Here is a 23,673-nt window from a genome sequence, read left to right as displayed (position 1 = left end):
ACCTGGGGTTGGCCTCCTTTCCTTGGAGCTCTTTACCACAGCAGTGGTGGTGTGTGACTCTGGGCCAGCCCTTGTTCTGAGCTCCCTGGCTGAACCTAGATGTTGGTAACTATGAATTGTATTGGGTCTGTCTGTTGATGTTTGTAATTTGCTTGTATTTTGTTCTGAAGTTCAGGGTGCTGGCTTTTTCCCCTGAACTAAGTGAATGATATTTGTGTGCTGAATTAAAGTAAGCTTGTCAACCCCTTCACCTTGCTTTCCTTAGTTAAGCAGATCAAAAGAACCTGTGCTGTTGGCAGCTTTCTGGGTGCTGGCTGTGAGTGGATCTAGCTGGATTGTGGAAACATGATCCCATCACAGAACTCTGGTCCTATGACCCACCAAGTCAGGACCCCCAAAGACTGTACTCCAGAATTGTTGTTTTGTCTTCCATTTTTAGGTTTGTCTTGGGATACCACTCAAAGTACTGAAAACAATTGTTTGTAATCCACCTTTCCCCTTCCATTCCTGTTGTGATTTATGTATAAAATCTCTGTCTTCATTTCATCAAGGTGGAATTCTGATCAGGAGAATTCTCAATTTGCAAATCTGTTCCTCATAATGAAACTAATTAATTAAACAGCTATCTGATTGCTGGCACTTTGTCTCTGGCCTGCTGTATCATCATTCTCAGGTTAGAGACTGATTCAGTAAAATCCTGTTAACATTATCATCATTATCAGGTCAAAGAAGAGGTGTAGGAGACATGAAATACAGGAAGAGGTGGAATGATAGGAGTTATGGTTAGATAGGGGAATGACAGTTTCTAAATAGGGAAGTGGAACATTTAGGATAATGCCTTGGTCTACTGTGTGACCATCCCTATACATTGTGGAGGTGGAGTGAAGGAGTAGGTTATAGGACTTTAGAGGGCTGAAAAAATTGTAGATTAAGGCATTTGAGGGAACACATGAGTGGATATTAAAGTCCCTTAGTATAAGAGCTAGAGTTGGGGAGGATAGGAAAATGGTAAACCTGGGGAGCACTTGTTTCAGCTCCTCTTTAGAATGTAAGCACTTTAACATTTAGCTACTTCTGATTGCTATTTTATTCAAATTGTATTTACTTCTCTAAATTTTTCTTAATTCCTGTGTTTTCATTTGAAAATTTCTATTCAATTCTGGTCTCTTCTTCAGGAATTCTTGGAAGTCTTCTATTCCTTTAAAAGTCTTTCTCCCTCCTCCATTCCCCCACCTCCACATATGAGTATACTCAGTCTTATAAGTTAAATTATTCTTGTTTGTAAACCTTTATCCTATTCCTTTTGGAATAACATAATCTGATATGTTCTCTCCCTTACAAGGTTGCTGCCAAGTCTTATGTGATCATGACTATGGTTTCTTGGTACTTGAACTCTCTGCCTGCGTACAGTATTTTATTTGACCTAGAATTTCTAGATTTTGGCTCTAACATACCTGAGAGTATTCATTTTTTTTAAGTGGCAACTGATGGATTCTATTTTTACTTTATCCTCTGGTTTTAATAGACCTAGTAAGTTTTCATTTATTATTTTTTGAAACATAGTATCCAAAGTTTTGGTTTGGTCATTTTTTTTAGGCAGTCTAATGTTTAAACGACCTCTATTTGACTTGTTTTCCTGATCACTTGCTTGTAAGGATAGCTATTTCAAATTTTCTTTCTTTTTTCTAACCTTTTAATTTTATTTCTTTTTTTTTCTCCCTCATAGAATCTTTGAGCTATATTTGCTTCTTTCTAATTTTCAATGAGTCAGTTACCAGGTGAAAGTTTTCCATCTTCTATTCTAAGCTATTCATTATTTTTCCAATTCTTTGCTCTAGAGCTTTTATTTCACTTACTTTTATGTCCTGCTTTATTTATTTCAGGTACTGTTGTAATTCTTGTGGTCAAGACATTATTTTCTCTGAGTCTTTGCTTATGGTTGTTATAGAGTTACTGTCTTCTTCTGGGTTTGTCTCTTTGACTCAATCTTTCTTCAAACTTATTGAAGTCTTCTGTTTACTCTTATCTCCAGCCTTAGTTGCTACCTTTCCCTCCCCTCCCTCCTCAATCAGGCCCTGTTTTTTTCTGACTTCAACTTCCAGGGTTCCTGTCACTTTCTTTCACTGACAAGTTTCAGGCTCCCCAGTCATGGATCCATCAAAGCACTCTTGACTCCTATTTAAAACTGAGATATAGTTTCACATCTGAGTACTATGGGCTTCCTACAGCCCTTTCTTTACCTCCTGCCTCACAATAGAAAGCTACAGTGCTCCTGGAATATCTCTGAATCTCTTGATAGAGTGTTGGCAGGCTTTTAGAATTTTTAGCTGTGCCTAATCCAGCATCCCTGGAGGAGAGGTCCTGTAAAAAGCCAAGATTCTGGCTTTGTGTGCAATGTTGGGCTGGATGAAGGGGTTATTTGCTTCTCTTTAAATTTCTTCCTCATTATTTAATATCATGCACTTTTAAGATCTTTTCTGGAGTAAATGTGGGAGAATGGAGTTCATATATAATCTGGATGTCCCACCTTCATGAAAGTGAAGAAAAGTAAAACTGGGTATAGTCAAATATACACTTAGGATTTTGGTAACACAGATTTCAAAAGCTTCAAGATAAGAATAAGTGAGATCTCTTGGCCTTAAATTCTCCAGGAGAACTTACCATAAAACGAAGGAAAAGTTCTCAGTAATGAAATTTTTAAGTTGTAAAGGGAATCTATTCTGATGAAGAATATTAAGGATATGTCTAAAGAGTCTGACATGGCTACACAGAGAACTCATAAACCAAGTTTAAATATTAAAAGATAAACAAGAAGATGGAAGCAATGATAGATCAAGGAAGATGAATACAAAAGATGTCATGGCCCTATAAGAACTGATAAAAACTCCCATCAGGAGCTCTATAATTCAGAATAAATTGAGGCTTGATATAGATCCTAAGGACAATAAAAAGGCAGGGGTAGGCTTTTAAGGTCCATTTAAGCAAAAGGAAATATCAAAGAAGCAATTTTTGCTTATAATACATAAGATTGCAATAATGGATAACTGAGATTTTTTTTATCTTTTACCTTTGTCTCTGGCAGGAAATGGGTAGCATGTTTCATTTTCTTTTTTTCCATATTGTATTATTTAATATTTTAGTTTTCAACATTGATTTCCGCAAGATTTTGAGTTACAAATTTTATCCCCATCTCTACCCTCCCCCCACTCCAAGATGGCATATATTCTGATTGCCCCATTCCCCAGTCAGCTCTCCTTTCTGTCACCTCACTCCCCCCCATCTACTTTCCCCTTACTTTCTTGTAGGGCAGGATAGATTTCTATGCCCCATTCCCTGTATATCTTATTTTGCAGTTGCATGCAAAAACAACTTTTTTTTTGAGCATCTGCTCTTATAATTTTGAGTTCCAAATTCTCACCCCTCTTCCCTTCCCACCCTCCCTAAGAAGGCAGGCAATTCAACATAGGCCACACATGTATCATTATGTAAAACACTTCCACAATAATCATGTGAAAGACTAACTATATTTTGTTCCTTCCAAACCTATCCCCCTTTATTCAATTTTCTCCCTTGACCCCGTCCCTTTTCAAAAGTGTTTGCTTTTGATTACCTCCTCCCCTTATCTGCCCTCCCTTCTATCATCATCCCTTTTTTATCCCCTTCTCCCTACTTTCCTGTGGGGTAAGATACCCAATTGAGTATGTATGTTATTCCCTCCTCAAGTCAAGTCTGATAAGAGCAAGATTCACTCATTCCCCCTCACCTGCCCCCTCTTCCCTTCCACCAGAACTGCTTTTTCTTGCCACTTTTATGTGAGATAATTTACCCCATTCTATCTTCCCCTTTCTCCCTTTCTCAATATATTCCTTTCTCACCCCTTAATTTAATTTTATTTCCTTTAGATATCATCCCTTCATATTCAACTCACCTTGTGCCCTCTGTCTATATATATGTATATTCCCTTCAATGACCCTAATACTGAGAATGGTCTCATGAATTACACACATCTTTCCATGTAGAAATGTAAACAAAGCAGTTCCACTTTAGTAAGTCCCTTATGATTTCTCTTTCTTGTTTACCTTTTCATACTTCTCTTGATTCTTGTATTTGAAAGTCAAATTTTCTATTCAGCTCTGGTCTTTTCACTGAGAAAGCTTGAAAGCCCTCTATTTTATTGAAAATCCATATTTTGCCTTGGAACATTATACTCAGTTTTGCTGGTTTGTGGTTCTAATCCTAACTACTTTGACCTCCAGAATATCATATTCCAAGCCCTTTGATTCCTTAATATGGAAGCTGCTAGATCTTGTATTATCCTGATTGGGTTTCCACAATACTCAACTTGTTTCTTTCTGGCTGCTCGCAGTATTTTCTCCTTGACCTGAGAACTCTGGAATTTGGCAACAATATTCCTAGGAGTTTTCTTTTTGGGATCTTTTTCAAGAGGCAATCAGTGGATTCTTTCAATTTCTATTTTACCCTCTGGTTCTAGAATATCAAGGTAGTATTCCTTGACAGTTTCTTGAAAGATGATGTCTAGACTCTTTTGTTGATCATGGCTTTCAGGTAGTCCAACAGTTTTTAAATTATCTCTCCTGGATCTACTCTCCAGGTCAGTGTTTTTTCCAATGAGATATTTCACATTGTCTTCCATTTTTTCATTCCTTTGGTTCTGTTTTATAATATCTTGATTTCTCATAAAGTCACTAGTTTCCCCTTGCTCCAATCTAATTTTTAAGGTAGTATTTTCTTTAGTGAGCTTTTGGACCTCCTTTCCCATTTGGGTAATTCTGCCTTTCAAGGCATTCTTCTCCTCATTGGCTTTTTGGAGTTCTTTTGCCATTTGGGTTAGTCTATTTTTCAAGGTGTTATTTTCTTCAGTATTTTTTTGGGTCTCCTTTAGCAAGGCATTGACTTGTTTTTCATGGCTTTCTTGCATCACTCTCATTTCTCTTCTCAATTTTTCTTCTACTTGTCTTGCTTGCTTTTCCAAATCCTTTTTGAGCTCTCCCATGCTCTGAGACCAGTTCATGATGTTTTTCTTGGAGGCTTTTGATGTAGGTTCTTTGACTTTGTTGACTTCTTCTGGGTGTATGTTTTGATCTTCTTTGTCACTGAAAAAAAGATTGTATAGTCTCAGTCTGAGTCTGAGCCTTTTTTCGCTGCTGGTTCATGTTCCCAGCCAACTACTTGACCTTTGAGCTTTTTGTCAGGGTATGACTGCTTGTAGAGTAGAGAGTACTTTGTCCCAAGCTTTAGGGGTTGTGCTGCTGTTTTCAGAGCTACTTCTATTCCGCCATCACCACAAGCTCTGCCACAGCAGCACTCCTCCTCCCCCAAGAACTGCCAACCAGGACTGTGACCCAGATCCAAGCAGGACACAGCAAAAGAATCTGCCTCTGTGCCAGAAAAGCACTCCTTGTACTCCCACTCTCATCTGCCCCTTGATTCCTCCCACCCTGTGAGCCAGGTACTCCAGAAGCAGCTGACACTGGAGCTCTGGAAGCAGCCAATGCTGGAGCTCTGGAAGCAGCCACAGGAGCTTCAGACTGCTGCCGCCACCACTGCCACACCATCTTCACCACCCCCAGGTCTGGGGCCAGACCGCTTTCACCCCTATCCAGCAGTTTTCCCACTAACCTGTTCTGTTTGTTGTTTGTGGGTTGAGAAGTCTGGTAACTGCCACAACTCAATGATTCATGGCCCTCAGGCCTACTCAGCTTGACTCCTGGTCTGGTTGGTCCTGGCGTGGCAATGCTGTGCTCCCAGCACTGTGCAATAGACCCTTCTCAGTGACCATCCAGGCTGTCCTGGGCTGGATACCTGCTTCCGTCTGCAATTTCGTGGGTTCCACAGCTCTAGAATTTGTTCAGAGCCATTTTTAAAGGTGTTTGGAGGAATTTGGGGGAGAGCTTAAGCAAATCCCTGCTTTTCAGCTGCCGTCTTGGCTCAGCATGTTTTAAATTAAATAATTTTTTCATTTAACAAAAATATGGTTTCCCTCTCCATCCTATCCCTCCTTTCATTTAATGAAAAACAAAAACAAAATGCAGTTATACAAAACAAATTCTCCCAATACAAATTCTCTGTCAAAGACGAATGTATAGTGTTGTCAGTGGTGAGCTGGCCTTGAAGCCAGGAAGACCTGAATTTAAGTCCCAATTCTGACACATCTTGTCTGTGTGACCCTGGGAAAGTTACTGACCATCTCAGAGCTCTAGACAACTCTGATACTAATTTGCAGGTCAGATGCTGACTTGAACTGGCAAATGGACTTTCCTCTATTAGAGTTTGAGATACCAGTGAAACGACAAGTCCAATCCCTATTGTTATTACTTTATTTATGTTTTTGCCAAGGAGAAGTGTATTCCAAATTACTGGAGGAATTGATGAATATGATTGATAAGCCACTGTCAGTGACCTTAGACAGATTCCAATAAAAGGGAGAGGATTTAATAGAACTGAGGACGATCATCTAGGGGCGGAGCCAAGATGGCGGCTGGAAAGCAGGGACCAGCATGAACTCCCTGCCAAGTCCCTCCAAAAACCTATAAAAAATGGCTCTGAACCAATTCTAGAACTGCAGAACCCACAAAACAGCAGAGGGAAGCAGGGCTCCAGCCCAGGACAGCCTGGATGGTCTCTGGGTGAGGTCTATCCCACACGGAGCTGGGAGCAGAGCCAAGCAGAGCCCAGCATGAGCGGTTCGGACCAACCAGACCAGGGGGCCCTAGCGCCCTGAATCAGTGAGCTGTGGCAGTTACCGGACTTCTCAACCCACAAACACCAAAGACAGCAGAGAAGGTTAGTGGGAAAAGCTGCGGGAGTGGAAGGAGTTCGAGATTCGGCTACTGCCCCCGGGGCAGTGGAGGTGGGGCAGCTACAGCTGCAGTTGCTCCTGGCCCCAGGCCCACCTGGTGGGAGGAATTAAGTGGCGGATCAGAGCAGGAGTGCACAGCCTGATGAAGATCTAAGCCCAGTCTGGGTTGGGGGTTCTTGGGGAAGGAGCAGTGCTGGATGGCAGAGCTGGCACATCCCCCCCAAACGTGGAACATAGAACTCTTTAGTCTACAAGCAGTCATACCCCGCTGAAAAACTCAAGGGTCAAGTTGGTTGGTTGGGAATATGGCCAGGCAGCGAAAACACACCCAGATTCAGTCTCAGACTTTGGATTCTTTTTTTGGTGACAAAGAAGACCAAAACATACAGCCTAAAGAAGTCAACAAAGTGCAAGAGCCTACACCAAAAACCTCCAAGAAAAACATGAACTGGTCCCAGGCCATGGAAGAGCTCAAAAAGGATTTGGAAAAGCAAGTTAGAGAAGTAGAGGAAAAATTGGGAAGAGAAATGAGAAGGATGCGAGAAAACCACGAAAAACAAGTCAATGACTTGCTAAAGGAGACCCAAAAAAATACTGAAAAATACACTGAAGAAAACAACACCTTAAAAAATAGACTAACTCAAATGTCAAAAGAGTTCCAAAAAGCCAACGAGGAGAAGAATGCCTTGAAAGGCAGAATTAGCCAAATGGAAAAGGAGGTCCAATGGACCACTGAAGAAAATACTACCTTAAAAATTAGATTGGAGCAAGTGGAAGCCAGTGACTTTATGAGAAATCAAGATATTATAAAACAGAACCAAAGGAATGAAAAAATGGAAGACAATGTGAAGTACCTCATTGGAAAAACCACTGACCTGGAAAATAGATCCAGGAGAGATAATTTAAAAATTATTGGACTACCTGAAAGCCATGATCAAAAAAAGAGCCTAGATATCATCTTTCAAGAAATTATCAAGGAGAACTGCCCTGATATTCTAGAGCCACAGGGCAAAATAGAAATTGAAAGAATCCATCGATCACTTCCTGAAATAGATCCCCAAAAGAAATCTCCTAGGAATATTGTCGCCAAATTCCAGAGTTCCCAGATCAAGGAGAAAATACTGCAAGCAGCCAGAAAGAAACAATTTGAGTATTGTGGAAACCCAATCAGAATAACCCAAGATCTGGCAGCTTCTACATTAAGAGACTGAAGGGCTTGGAATATGATATTCCGGAGGTCAATGGAGCAAGGATTAAAACCTAGAATCACCTGCCCAGCAAAACTGAGTATGATGCTCCAAGGCAAAATATGGATTTTCAATAAAATAGAGGACTTTCAAGCTTTCTCAATGAAAAGACCAGAGCTGAATAGAAAATTTGACTTTCAAACACAAGAATCAAGAGAAGCATGAAAAGGTAATCAAGAAAAAGAACAAGAAAAAGAAATTGCAAGGGACTTACTAAAGTTGAACTGTTTTGTTTACATTCCTACATGGAAAGATGATGTGTACGATTCATGAGACCTCAGTATTAGGGTAGCTGAAGGGAATATGCATATATACATATATGTTTATGTTTATGTGTATATATATATATATGTGAATGTGTATGTGTATAGGTATGTGTGTGTGTGTGTGTGTGTATATATATATATATATATATATATATATATATATATATATATGAAGAGAGAGAGAGAGAGAGAAAGAGAGAGAGAGAGAGAGAGAGAAAGAGAGAGAGAGCGGACACAGGGTGAGTTGAAGATGAAGGAAAGATATCTAAAAGAAATAAAATCAAATTAAGGGATGAGAGAGGAATATATTGAGGGAGATAAGGAGAGATAGAATGGGGTGGATTATCTCACATAAAGGTGGCAAGAGGAAGCAGTTCTGTGGGAGGAGGGGAGAGGGCAGGTGAGGGGAGAATGAGTGAATCTTGCTCTCATCAAATTTGGCCTGAGGAGGGAATACCATACATACTCAATTTGGTATCTTACCCAACAAAAAAGAAGAGGGAAGAAGATAAAAAATGGGGGGATGATGGAGGGGAGGGCAGATGGGGGTGGTGGTAATCAAAAACAAACACTTTGGAAAGGGGACAGGGTCAAGGGAGAAAATTCAATAAAGGGCGACAGGTTAGGAAGGAGCAAAATATAGTTAGTCTTTCACAACATGAGTATTGTGGAAGGGTTATACATAATGATACATATGTGGCCTATGTTGAATTACTTGACTTCTTAGGGAGGGTGGGTGGGAAGGGAAGAGGGGAGAGAATTTGGAACTGAAAGTTTTAAAAACAGATGTTCAAAAACAAAAAGAAAAGTTTTTGCATGCAACTAGAAAATGAGATACACAGGCAATGGGACGTAGAAATTTATCTTGCCCTACAATAAAGGAAGGGAAAAGGGGATGGGAGGGGAGTGGGGTGACAGAAGGGAGGGCTGACTGGGGAACAGGGAAACCAGTGGGGGGAGGGTAGAAATGGGGAAAAATTTTGTAATTCAAACTCTTGTGTAAATCAGTGCTGAAAACTAAATATGTTAAATAAATAAATTTAAAATTAAAAAAAAAGAACTGAGGACAAGTGTCCCAATTTTCAAGGAAAGGAAGAGAGGATAGACTGCCCATTCTAGACAAAATCTATACACACCACACCACACACACACACACACACACGTGTGTACATATACATATATTTGTTGTTGTTAAATAACTTTTTTGGTTTTGTACACATTTTTTGACCCTCCTTGTCCCTTCCCAATTAAACAATTAAAACAAGATTTAAAATGTCTCATAACACAGGTGCAGTCTAGCAAAGCAAATGCATACATTGGGCATGTCCAAAGCAACTTTAATGGGTTAACAACCTCAGTTTAATTAAACATACATATATCCTTCACTTAATTCAGGGGAAAAAGTCAGCACCCTGAACTTCTGAGCAAATACAAACAGAAGCTACAAACAGGTCAACACACAGGCTTTGTCTGATCAAGACATCACATACATAGCTTCCAAAAAGAAAAGCACCAACATCTGGGTTTTCAAAGCCAGGGAGCTCTTAACAATGGCCACCCAGAGTCTCATCTGGTCAAATCACATGAAACTTCTTCCAATGAGTGAGAGCCCCAAAACAAATCACCAACCTCAGATCTTATATACCCTTCTCAGGGTCACAGCGTGTTACAACCATGTGACTCAAACCTATGTGAACTAGACTTTCTTGTTTCTTAAGTAGGTCAAAGATTCTTGATTCCACCAAAGAAACAAGACAACAAAAAGTCCACTTTGCTTACCTTTACATTTGAAAGACAAGACACATCAAATGTACTTGGTTACCTTAGCATTCTAAAAGAGAAAATAAAAAAGTCCCACCCTAATTACCATAACAAAAAGGGTCCTGATACTAAAAAGTTTAAGAACTACTGCTTTAATTAGGCTCTGCCTGGACTAAATCTGATTATCATTTGTATGGGTGTAAACCAGAGGAAGCTTTTAGGGCATGAGTGTCCTTGACCACTTCCTGGGCCCAGTCGTGGTTCTTAATGTTTAGATATAAAGAGATGGTATTTTAGAAGTGGTGGTTACAAAAAGTCAAGGTTTCATGAATAATAGTGAAAGGTATGCTTGGGCATTCTCTTGAGTTGATTATCAGATTTTCAGTATGAGCATTTACACCTCAGAAATTGGCAAACAAATCAGGATTTGATTTATTGTTTTGCTGCTTTCTACAGTTTAGCCCAGGAGAGGGGAACACTTGAGGACCTAGAGGGCCACATGTGTCCTAGAGGCCATAGGCTTCCCACCCTTGATTTAGACTTGAGAAAAATGATGGGAAAAATGTTAATAGTGCAGATTAAACTTTAAAGTCTTTCCTAACTACATCCCGCCCCCCACCCCCACCCCAGAGAGACAGCTGTTAAACATTTGTCAGCATATTCCCGGATGGGTCATGCTAGACCAACTTCATTTTACTTTGTGACATACTAATATCCCTGGTAATTAGACTAGTGGTTTTAAGGGATACTATAGATATAATGGGGCAGATAGGTGGTAAAGTGGGAAGAGCACCAGGCCTGGAGTCAGGAAGATCTGAGTTCAAATCTGGCTTTAGACACTTACTAGTTGTGTTACCCTGGGCAAGTCACTTAACCCTTATTTGCCTTAGTTCCTCATCTATAAAATGGGGACATACTGGAGAAGGAAATGCAAACCACTCCAGTGTGTTTGACAAGAAAACCCCATGGACAAAGTCCATGGGGGTCATGTAGAGTTAGACACAACTGAATAGCAACAACAACTAGATATGCTACAACTAGATTTTAGCAAAAAATTATAAAAATTCTCTTTTCATGTCATTCATTCATTGGTTTGTTTAACAGATAGTAATAAAAAACACTAAGTGTCAGATATTGTGCCAAGTATTGATATGAAAAAGATTAAAAACAAAACCCCTGTCCTCAAGGAGCTAGTATACTGCTAGGGAGAAATAAAGTACATAGAAAATTATATATAAAAAATACATAAAATAATTTCTGAGAGGAGGACATTAGCAACTGTTGGGGGGGGCGTTGGAAATCATGATAAGTTTTCTGTAGTAGGTAGTAATCGGGTTGAATTTTGAAGGGCAATATAGATTCTGTGAAGTGAAGTTTAGAAAAGAGAGCTTTGTAGGCATGGGGCATAATCTGTGCAGAGGAATGACATGATGAGGTTTATTCTATAGGAATATTAATTTGGCAGCTGAGTGGAGGAGAGATTACAGTGGGAGTCAGGGAGGCAAACTAGGAGCTCAGGCAAAAGCAGATGAAGGCAAGAACTAGGGTGGTGACTTAATTAGTTAAATAGATTTCAGTGAAGGGTGAGTGGATTTAGAACTAGTAGAAATATTGGGGCCCAAGGACTAATACTTAATGGTTTCCTCCTCTAAATTTTGTGATTATATGACTGATTCTGCCTTAAAAAGTGTCTACTCTCATAAACTATTCCAAAGGTGGACTGTCTTTGGGACATTCATTGGGACATTATTTAATTGTATACATGTTGGCAATGAGACAAGAGATAAATGGATTGTAAAATCCCAAGTCAGGACCCTATTCTCTTAGCTTTAGGAGACACAAGAACTGCTCCAAACAGCTAAAAGACTTTAATGAATGAGGATTTTTTTTTTTCCTAAATCACATATTCATTCCTATGGTGGGTTGATTCTATTCCATTTCACTTTGGGATCATGTTCTCTGCTTTATGTTCTCATTAAAGCAGATGCTTCTTTGCCTTTTCATGGGCAGAGGGCTTGAAATTTCTTGCTCCTGTCAGTTCAACCCTCACAATGCATGAAATGATTCCAGATTCCAGGAAAATCCCCTCCCAGCCTTTTTTTTTTTTTAACTCAACATTGATACCATACATTATATTTATTGCTAGCCTGCAGAGTTGGTTTTCTTTTTCTTTTTTTTAACCCTGGAAACAAACCAGGAATGAAGTTAATTACCCATTACACTACTAATGCTTATCTTCACCTCAGGACTGCTTCCAAAGTACTTGGAAGTCATCATCACTTAAAAAACCTAGCATTTCCTCAGGTTTCAGTGGCTTTCCTGGTGAGATTAGTGAAAAATGTATTCATTCTAACTCAACAATAGAGAAGAGGGGAGATGAAAACAATGTGCAACAAATGTTTCTGCCACACAAAGAAAAGCCTAACTATTGGATTCTGTTTTGAGGAATGTGAAGCCTGGGCAAACTTTGTTTTGTGTTTTTCTGTATATCACCTGAATTGTGTTGTTATTTAAAAAGTACTTTGACAGGTGGAATAAGGTGAAGTAGATAAGCTATAAGTAAATGTCAAATGTACTTGAAAGGCATATGATTTTTCCCCCGTATTGGAATTTAGAGGTAATGAACATTGCTCTAATCAGTCCAAATTACCTATTAATTATTCAAAAGGAACATCATGTATACAGATGAACTATGATCAATTATGTTTTATGTACACAACACATGTAGTCATTTTCAAGAATGTAGATAATGGAGAGAGAAAGAAGAGAGAGTAATACTAAAGTCTTCTACTACATCTGTTTTTGTTCCTTTTGTGCTGAAATCTTAGAATCCTGAATTTGTCCTTTGTTAACTGTAGCTATGGATACATTTTTTTTAGCCATAAATAGCCAAATGTGTTTATTTTCTACCTTGCCCATATGCTATAGCATAGAATGAGGTGCTTTGTTTTACTTTTGTTACAGCAAGTGACCATTATTCAAGGAAAGACTGGGAAAAATCATTATATTGAATTATTCATAATGGTGAAATTGGTTATAATGAGATTGACTCACTATGGGCCATTGGCCAGAGATTGGGAATATTTTTCTTATAGTGCATTATTTGATGTAGCAATATTGTTTATAATGGGATTCAAACTGTATTTGAAATGGGAATTCTAGTTATAGTAACAGAAGCGCACACAAGGTAAGGAACTTTAGGTCACTATAGTTAAGTTAATGGATAAACAGGTGCAGAGACAGAAAAGTATAACTGAATATATATGAACATTATGTATGCATATATGTACATATATATCTTATAGATTCAAGGTTTAAATAAATATTACTTCTTTAACAGCGTAGAATACAGAAGATGAAATCACAGCCAACCAATCCAACCTAATGACAGATGAGCAAATTCAATGATGTTCAGGGACTACCTTCAACATCCAACAGTTTCTATCCCTCATTAGAGATAATCAGGGTATTCCTTGTTTAAAAACTAAACTATTGGATAATTTCTAGAAACAGCCTCCAAATATGATTTTATCTTCAGGTTCAGGTATAAAAAAAGAATCCACGTGGAGATTTTCTGAGTTTTAAATACAGTCTTATGGGGAGAGGGGAAGGAATTAGTTTTTATTTATAAGAGCTTATCCAATTCTCAGATTCATAGATTAAAACTATTACTTTATGAGTCATTTTCACACAATAAATGAAAATAACTGAACTATGGCATAATCAATTTTATTTTTCTTATCTTAATGACCAAATCAAGCCAGCTTGATTAAATTGATCAACTGAAGAAGCTGATTTAATTGCTGAGCAATTGAGCATAAAGTTGGTAAAAAAAAAAAAAACCAACAAACCAACCAACCCACAATCCTTTATTGACTAATCTGGTTGCACAGAAATGGCAACAGAGTTATAGATATGAGAATCCAGGTCATTGCAAGACGGGGGCAAAGTAAGGTGGCAATGTGATAGAGTGCAAAAAGAGAACTTATACAGTTATTTTAAGTCTTGTCCCCATAATTCTGTGGCTATTTCTTTGCAACCACATTGGTCAATAAAAGGTTGTTGTCTTATTTTTAATGCCTCTGTGGACTTGCCATCTGCAAACCTAAGTATGATTCCCAGCTTTGGTACTTACCTTTTGTGTGACCAAATTGTGGGCAATTCACTTCATGTCTCTGGGTCTCAGGTTCCTCATCTATAAAAAATGGAGGTTGGACTAAATGATCTCTAAGATTCCTTCTTGTTCCCCTAAAGCTCATGATCTTATTATGATTGGAATTCATTAAAGAATAAAGTTAAGGCCATATAGGTTTAAATTTACTCCAGAATTCAGGCAGAGATTGTTGGTAAGAAACTTAGCTGCTTCCTAGGGAAGTAACTATACATTGGTTTTGAAGTTAAAAGTTGATAGGTAAGACTTTAACAACTATAAAATAAAATATGGAAAGTAAGGCTCAATTTAGGAATTTCTATTTAGAGCCAAGCCTTCAAGATACAGGTAAATACTGGAGAGAATTATAGAAACTGCTTGGTTATTAATTTTTTAATAACTGCCACTCATAGGTTTCTTATAGTTTTGGGAGATCCATATTTGTAACAGCCGATTAGGATTTGTGAACACTTCTGTTGGGCCTGGGTGGTTGTCTGATCATTGACAAAACAAAAGTCTGTCCAATTAGGATTTTTCACAGAGGCTTCTTTGAATCAGTTGAGTATCATACAATATTCATAATCTAAAAAAATCCCCAGTAGCTTCCAGTTTGTTACATTTCAAGCATTAGGGTCAGCATTTTCTAAACCATTTCTCACATATGTTCTGCAAAAACCTGTTTGGCCTTGAGAATCAAATAGGCTATTCTGTTACAAGGAGAAACTGGCCCAGAATGTTTAGTCATTGTATCTTTGATCCGGGGAATTAAAAATACTTTTCTGATCTATATTAATGTCAGTATTAATCTGAGATAAATAGCATTCATGCCATATGACATAAGAGGAAAGCATGTCTTGGGCAGTAACTATGAGGGATATAATGATGCCATAAGACTCAGGTGGATTTGAGAATTGAACTTAAAATCTTGACCCTCATTCTTCTCAAAAAGGCAAAATGGAATTAGAAAAGCTCAGTTTTCTCACAACTACGCTAATAGCTATAAGAAAAAAGACACCAGACTGAGGCATGTTTGAGACATTGTGGTGATAATGTGATTGAAGATTTTTCCTGCCCATTTAATAGGACTCAGGTGGGCCCAGTTAAGAGAGGCAGGCCCAGACCTTTGTGATGCCAATCAGTGATTAAAAATCTTTCCCACACACTTTTGCCAATTGGGCATGAAGCCCTGGAGCCCTAAAAAGAGTACATACACCCAGAAGGTAGCCATTGAGAACTGAGAATTCAGAAGTCATAAGAAAAGCCAAAATTCAGAATTCAGCCCAAGGAGAAGGAGTAAGAACTCCTAGTCCACAGAGCTGCAGAAGAAAGTGCTGAGCAGAGAGTGGAAACCAGGGAGTTTCAGAGACCAGAGAACTGAGTGGGGAGAGGATGCAGACAAGAAGACAGTTAGAATTTGAGAGTGATTGTTTATGGGAAGGCCCTAGATGGGGGGAAGGTTACAGGATGACTTGGCTCTTTGCTATAATACTGTGTTTCAATCTCTTTGTTGCTACATTGAGGTGGGCTTACTGGTTTTTAAATACAATTATTGTTATATCTAATTGGAATTACTGGTTCTGGGATTTGATCCTCTGGTGCCTAAATAAATATTATACTTCCTCTGCCTTTTACCTAGAGAGTTTTTCATACTTTGCAATCCATACAGGCATGTTCATGGTCATCCTCGAGATTGTGAATCCTGCCTTAGTGATACAGATGTCCAAGAAGAAACTACCAGAACAGCATTTTATTAGAGCATATCCACACAAAGCAACAGGACTATGGGCACTAGGGAAATGATCTATCTAGAGAAGAATTATAGGGGAGAACAGCTCAAGGAAGCCTTCCAAATGAATAAGAGGACATACAGGGAAGATGTATATTGGGGCAAGGAGAAAGGAGTCTGGACCAGAATCTACCAAAGGAGACTGGATCATGAAGCTATTACTCTGACCACAAGTAGGGGTTCAGAACCTTGTAGGGCTCAGACCAGGAGTGCAATACTCAGAGTGGATCCAAATGTGTTAGGACAGTTCATCTCTGGTATAGTTGCCTCCAGCGTAGGCTATACTATGTACACCAAACATCATGCAGGCTACTGGGGTACACACTACCTCCGAAGAGCAATCTGGACAATTACTCCTGGAATACTTGAAGAATACAATACCAGGCCCCAGATAATATAGATCTATTATGAAGAATACTACACAAGTCCTTCCAGAAGTGCATAGAGCCTGGTATTAACACCAGGTCCCAATTAAGGAAGCAAGATTGCAAAAAATGAATAAAAGGAAAACACCAGTGGAAAAAACAAATTTTATGTAGCCAATTATGCTTAACACACAATCCCAGTAGAAGAGAATAACTCTACATCATCTACAAGCAAGACTATAAAGAAAAAACATAGGTTCACTCCAAGCTCTATTGAAATTTATAGATGAAATGAAGAGAAGAAATGAAATGAGAGCCCTAGAGGAAAGAACGAAACATAGAATAAATAGTGTAGGAAAAGAAGTGCAAAACTTTACTCAAGCAGCATATTCCTGGAAAATTAGAGTGGACTAGACAGAGATCAATGACTCCATGAGACAATTAATTCAAAAGTTTGAAAAATAAAGAAGAAAATGTAAGGTACCTCATACAAAAAACAACACAACTAGAAAACAAGTCAAGGAAAAATAATCTAAGAATCATCAGACTACGAGAACTAGAAATCAATGACCATAAAAAAACTTGATGCCATATTTCATGAAATCATTAATGAGAACTTCATAGAACTTTTAGACACACAAAGCATTGTGAAAATAGAAAGACTAGTTACTACCTCAAATGAAAACTCCAAGGAATACCATAGCCAAAATCCAGAACTTTAAGGTTAAATAAAATACTGCAAGAACGTAGAAAGATTTCAAATACAAGGTACCCATATTCAGGATCACACAAGACATGGCAGCTACCACTATAAAAAAGAAGAAAGAAAAGAATACAATATTCCAGATGGAAAAAATAGGCTTAAATAATTTGCCTGGAAAATCTGAGTGTAATTTTAAGTGGGAAGAAGTGAATCTTAAATGAAAAGGACAACCAAGCATTTCCACTGAAAAGATCAGAATTGAGTAGATATTTTGAAATGAGCACAAACAAATCAAGAGAAACATAGAAAGTCAAATACAGGTGAGAAATTGAAAGGGACCCCCAATTTAGTAAAGGGTTTATATTACAAGAGGGAGAAGAAAAAAGTTTCCCCTGAAGGCAATAAAAAGCAGATCTTCTGAATGAAACTATAAACCTCTTGTAAACATATCTCTGATCTCACCTCTATTAAAAGCATGGATAGACTTGTACAAAATAATGAAGAACAAAATGAGCAGAAACAAGAGATCGTTGATTACAGTAACAACAATATTGTTTTAAGAACTTTGAGTGACTAAGTCATTTTGACTATTATAAACATCCAAATTAACTGCAAAGGACATATGAAGGAAGACACACACACACACACACACACACACACACACATTTGTATCTAATGGTAACCAGCTCTAGGTTGGATAGAGTGGAGGGAAGAAAAAAAAGAAAGTTACATTGTAATTTTATTATATAGTTTTTTTTAAAACCAAGGAAGTTGCACATCATAGGTTTGCAGTTTCATGTGCAATCATCTTTTCATTAATTCTACTATGTTATGGAAATGCTTGTTTTATTTCATAGGTTAAAAATAAAATAAAAAATGTTTAAAAGCCCATTGAGACTTAGGATTTAGAGCTGGTAGAAAACTTGAAAATCATTTTATAGATGAGGGAAATAAGCCCCAGAGAGGTAAATGACTTTCCCAAGGACACATGGGCAGCTAGACAACCTGCTTCTTTTGATTCTAAATCTAATGATTCTTTCCTCTTACCTCTTAGTTAGTCTGTTGAGAATGTGTATCTTTGAAAATAACCATTTTTCTTCACATTGCCTGGAAAACCATTCCAGAAGAAAGAAAGAAGAGTTTGTCAATGCCATTCTTGTATGGAGCATGTATGTGTTGATCATTTTAATAATATGATTTCTTTATGATCAAATGTTGATTTTAAAGATTGCTTATGAAATTAGGCACAGTGAGGACTCCACATAAGTCCTATTTGGCTCATAGTCTGAACATGACACTAGCTTCTCTAAGGATATGCTTATGATCATTGATTTAGAACTGGAAGGTACCTTAGAAATCATCTAGCTCAACCCCATCTTTTTACAGATAAGGAAACTGAAGCCAAGCAAGGTTGAAAGTCTGTTTAGAGGCAGCTATGTGGTCCAATAGGTGAAGCCCAACACTTGGTGTCAAGATGTCCAAAATTCAAATTTAGCCACAGACATTTACTAACTGTGTTACTCTTGGCAGGTCTTAACTTCTCTGTGACTCAATTTCTTCCTTCTTAAAATAAGGATTATAATAATGCCTTTATCTCAGGGCTGTTGCAAGGATCAAATGGAATATTTGTAAAATGCTTCACAAACTTTAAAGTGCTATATAAATGTGATTATTTTTAAAATTATTTTTGCCATTGTTACTATGGTTACATGGGTATTAAGTAATCCAGGATTCAAACTCTGTTTCTGTGATTCCAAATATGGTACTTTTTCTACTGTACTACATTGGCAGAGAACATTTTCTAGAACATTCTTCAGAGTTAGGAAAGCTTTGAGTATAGGCTCGGAGATATCTCTTATTCTAAGATTGGCCTAGTTCCCTAATGAAAGATGGTGACTCTTTTTGGCCACAGCAAATCTCCAAGACCATCAACTAAGTTGTAGAGGGGCTACAATTTAAATTCATAAAGGAAATACACTGAAAAAATGATAGATTCCTTTATTAAAACTCGAATCTAAGAATTCATTAGCATATATACTCCCTCCCTTCTCCCCTCATCGATACAGATTGCAACCACTCTTCACGAGTAGCTATGTACTAAGACTTCTATCATATGGTGGCTAATCTTATGGTAAAGAGCCTATCTAAATGTAGCCATGTTGTTCGTTGGCAATTATTTCCCATCTTTTGTTGCATATGTATTTTATTTTTCAAAGGGGCTATTCCAAACAGCCACTTTCCTCAAGCTTTATTCTGAGATAGCACCCCCTCACTCTCTGCAGATAACCCTACTGTTCTTATTAAGATGCTAGAAAGCTTTAGAAGGGAACTCATTCAATTTGTTAGTACTTGGCAACCTTGACAAATAAAATATTTCACTGAATTTCTTTTTTTAAAAAAATTATGTATTTTTTTTTTATTTTTAGTTTATAACACTTGATTCTACATAATTTTGAGTTCCAGATTTTCTTCCCTCCCTATCCCCTCCCTCCCCAAGACAGCATGGAATCCTATATAACTTCCACATATAACTTTGCATTGAATTAATTTACTCACTAGTCCAGTTGTGGAGAAGAATTATGACCAATGGAGTGAATCATGAGCAAGAAGAAACAGAACCCCTCCCCCCCAAAAAAAACCCAAAAACAAAAACAAAAGAAAGAAAAAAAATGGGGAGGGGGAGAGGCAAGCACGAAGTGTGTCTCAATCTGCATTCATACTTCATAGTTCTTTCTCTGGATGTAGATAGCATTCTTCATCGTGAGACCTTTGGAGTTGTCTTTGCATCTTGTGTTGCTGACAAGAGCAAAGTCTGTCAGGGTTAGTCCTCACAGAATCCATATATCTGTGGTTGTGTATAATGTTCTCCTGACTCTGCTCCATTCACCCAGCATTATGTCGTGTAGGTTTTTCCAGGTTGTATGAAGTCTGTATCATCCCCATTTCTTATTGCACAATAGTATTCCATTACCTTCATATACCACAGCTTGTTCAGCCATTTCCCAGTTGGTGGGCATCCCTTTGATTTCCAATTCTTAGCTACCACAAAAAAGAGTCGCTATAAATATTTTTGTACGTATAGCTCCTTTTCTCACTTGTGTGATCTCTTTGGGATACAACCCTAGAAGTGGTATTGCTGGGTCAAAGGGTATGAACATTTTTATAGCCCTTTGGGCATAGTTCCAAATTGCTCTCCAAAATGGCTGGATCAGTTCACAACTCCACCAGCAATGTAACAGTATTCCAATTTTCCCATATCCTCTCCAGCATTTGTTATATTCCTGTTTTGTCATGTTAGCCAATATGACAGGAGAGATGTGGTACCTAAGAGTTGTTTTGATTTGCATTTCTCTAATCAGTAGTGATTTCGAGCATTTTTTTCATATGCCTATAGATAGCTTTAATTTCTTCCTCTGAAAACTGTCTGTTCATATCCTTTGACCATTTCTCAATTGGGGAATGACTTGTATTCCTATATATTTGACTCAGTTCCCTGTATATTTTAGAAATGAGGCCTTTATCAGTGACACTGGTTGTAAAGATTTTCTCCCAATTTTCTGCTTCCCTCCTAATCTTTGTTGCATTGGCTTTTTTCTTGTACAAAAACATTTCAGTTTAACATTATCAAAATTATCCATTTCACATTTTCTAATGCTCTCTATCTCTTGTTGGGTCATGAATTCTTTTCTTTTCCATAAATCTGATAGGTAAACTATTTATTGCTCTCCCAAATTGCTTATAGTATTAGCCTTTATTCCTAGATCATGAACCCATTTTGACTTTATTTTGGTATGTGGTGTAAGATATTGGTCTATGCCCAATTTCTGCCTTACCATTTTCCAATTTTCCCAACAGTTTTTGTGAAATAGTGAATTCTTAGCCCAGAAGCTGGCTTCTTTGGGTTTATTACAGAGTAGATTGCTAGTCATTGACTTCTCCATCTTGTGTACCTATCCTATTCCATTGATCCACAACTCTGTTTCTTAGCCAGTACCAGGTAGTTTTGATGACTGCTGCTCTATAGTACAGTTTCATATCTGGCATGGCTAGGCCACCTTCTCTAGCATTTCTTTTCATCAATACCCTAGATATTCTAGACCTCTTGTTCTTCTAGAGGAATTTTTTTATTATTTTATCCAGCTCTGTAAAATAATATTTTGGTAGTTCTATGCTGAATTTCTTAACTACTTGAGGATGGCTTTAAGAATATATAAAAATATATTAGACACTTGAGTTGTCTGTATATAACAATACCATCATTTGAATTTGGGCTCTCTGATTCCTAATTCATTTGCTCTTTCCAATGTGTTTTGGGATATTTAGTATGGAGAGAAGACATGAGGTAGCAGTAGGAGTGTGCTAGATCCAGATCCTACTGGCTCTTGAGAGTTAAATCTTCAGTGTAAACATTTACAATTTGGAAATCAGCAACTGCTATAAATCAGGGTTTGACTGATTATTTTGTTGATTGTTTAGACTTAAGAAAGTGATAAAGTGTTAATAATGCAGATTAAACTTAAAAGTGTGCTGTGTGTACATTTTTTTTTCCTTCAGAGAAAGGTAGGAGAGAGAGAGAGACATGATTTCTACAAATAAGGCTGCCACTTAAAAAACCCTTTGGTTTACTTACTCTTCTGTGCCCTAAGGCTAGTGGATAGAAATTTCAGGGAGATAGTCTTAATTCAACATAAAGAACAATTGAGGCAATCTAAAAATGGAATGACTGTCTTGGACCCACCCCTACTCCTTATTTCTCTGCCACTTATTATACCATCTGCCATTTATTATATGTACACCAAAATTCTTTCCCATGTGGCCACTAGTGGGTTCAGAACTGTGCCAGTGAAATGATATCTCATATCTTCCAGGGCCTTGTCATCACAGCTCTTAAAATGCTTCTTGGGCATAAGCATTAGGACCCAGGGCCACATAACTTCTCTGTACAAGAGACACCTGCTTTTGCCTCACGCTAAAATACACACTTCAAAGCTCCCTCACTAACTTATTTTGAACACAAAATTGGCTTTGAGAGTTTCCATTTAGTTACCTCTATACATTCATATTCACTTTGTAGTATTCCACTTAAACTCTTAGCACACATTCAATAATTGGTTCATCTATTTTGTTTTCTCATGCTTGCATTTCTATCTTGTTTCATTAGAAGTAGTAATTCTTTGAGAAGAATCTATGGAAGTATTCAAACAGAGTCTACCAAACCACTTCTTGGGGTTCTTTGGGAGTGTGGGGACCTCTAAGATCCCTTCCAACCTTGAAATTCTCTAGTTATTCTAAAATATGAAAATATTTCAGACATTTGTTTTTTTCACAACTAAACTAAGCTCAGAGAGACCTGATAATATTTCTGCTGTCTAAAGTAGCTGGTCTTTGGGAAACTATGACTCAATTTTGTTCAGGCAGTAAGCTCATTTGCAGAAGGGCCTTTGTGATGATGTTTCAGCCTTGTACACATGATGCCATCTTCTATATCCAGGAAATGCAGAAATTGCTACTTTCGAGGAGGTTGTGGTTGTTATTGTTTGCTTGTATCTGATTCGTTGTGACTCCATTTGGTGTTTTGTTGGCAAAGATACTGAAGTGATTTGCCATTTCCTTCTCCAGCTCATTTTAAGAGGTAAGGAAACTGAGAAAAATGGGGTCGAGTGGCTTGTCCAGAGTTTTATAACTAGTATGTGTCTGAGGACAAATTTGAACTCAGGAAGATGAGTCTTCCTAACTTCCTAACTGGCATTCCATCCTCTCCACCACCTAGCTACTCAAGGAGGTTGGTGTTCCATAAATATTTGTAGGAAAGTCCACTCACACAGTACACAGGACTTCCATAGTTATGGACACATTTTTTTTTGAGAGTAGATTTAAGGCTTATTAATTGCTTATGTGAAAAACTAGTCCAATGTAACATAAAACATCTTAGGAATTACATTTTTATAAAGTACAACCACTGTCTAGTTGCTCTTAATATATGACCCATAGTAATGTTAGCAATTGTAATATAAATGGTTCTCTGCTTACCAGCATATATGGTGTGTGTGTGTGTATGTGTGTGTGTGTTTGTGTGTGTGTGTGTGTGTGTTTGTGTGTGTAATAATTCTAAGGGGACTGGGATACTCATCATTGATTCCTTGTTGTTTTTTTCCTATATGAAAAAAGTTAAAAGTGGCTGCTTAAATCCCCAAAGTCTCTAGGAAAAAAAATGAAATCTTCTTTTCCCAGACCACAGTGTGGTGAAATAAATTAGTCTAATGATTTATGTTTACTGTTTTAGTCAATTCTGATAGAGATTATAGAGACAAAATGACAAACTGCCTCAGTGGTGAACTTAAATCATGTCAGCCAATCTTTAGTTTTTCCTTACTCTAATTGCCCCTCCTGTTCATTTATCTTCCCAGGCAATCTTTAGAAGAAATACTAGTTCAATCAGTGCATGTGCAAACCACCAGAGATAAAAAGTTTAGCCTAATTTGTCTCACTAAATTGTAATGCCGCTAGTAAACAAATCTTGCCTTGAAAGGAGACTAAAAAAATCTGAATAATCATAAGGACAAAATGTTTCCCTC

This window comes from Trichosurus vulpecula, chromosome 1 (genome assembly GCF_011100635.1).
Source record: "Trichosurus vulpecula isolate mTriVul1 chromosome 1, mTriVul1.pri, whole genome shotgun sequence".
Lineage (NCBI taxonomy): Eukaryota > Metazoa > Chordata > Mammalia > Diprotodontia > Phalangeridae > Trichosurus > Trichosurus vulpecula.
The sequence above is the reverse complement of the archived record's forward strand: the minus strand, read 5'-3'. Positions refer to the sequence as shown.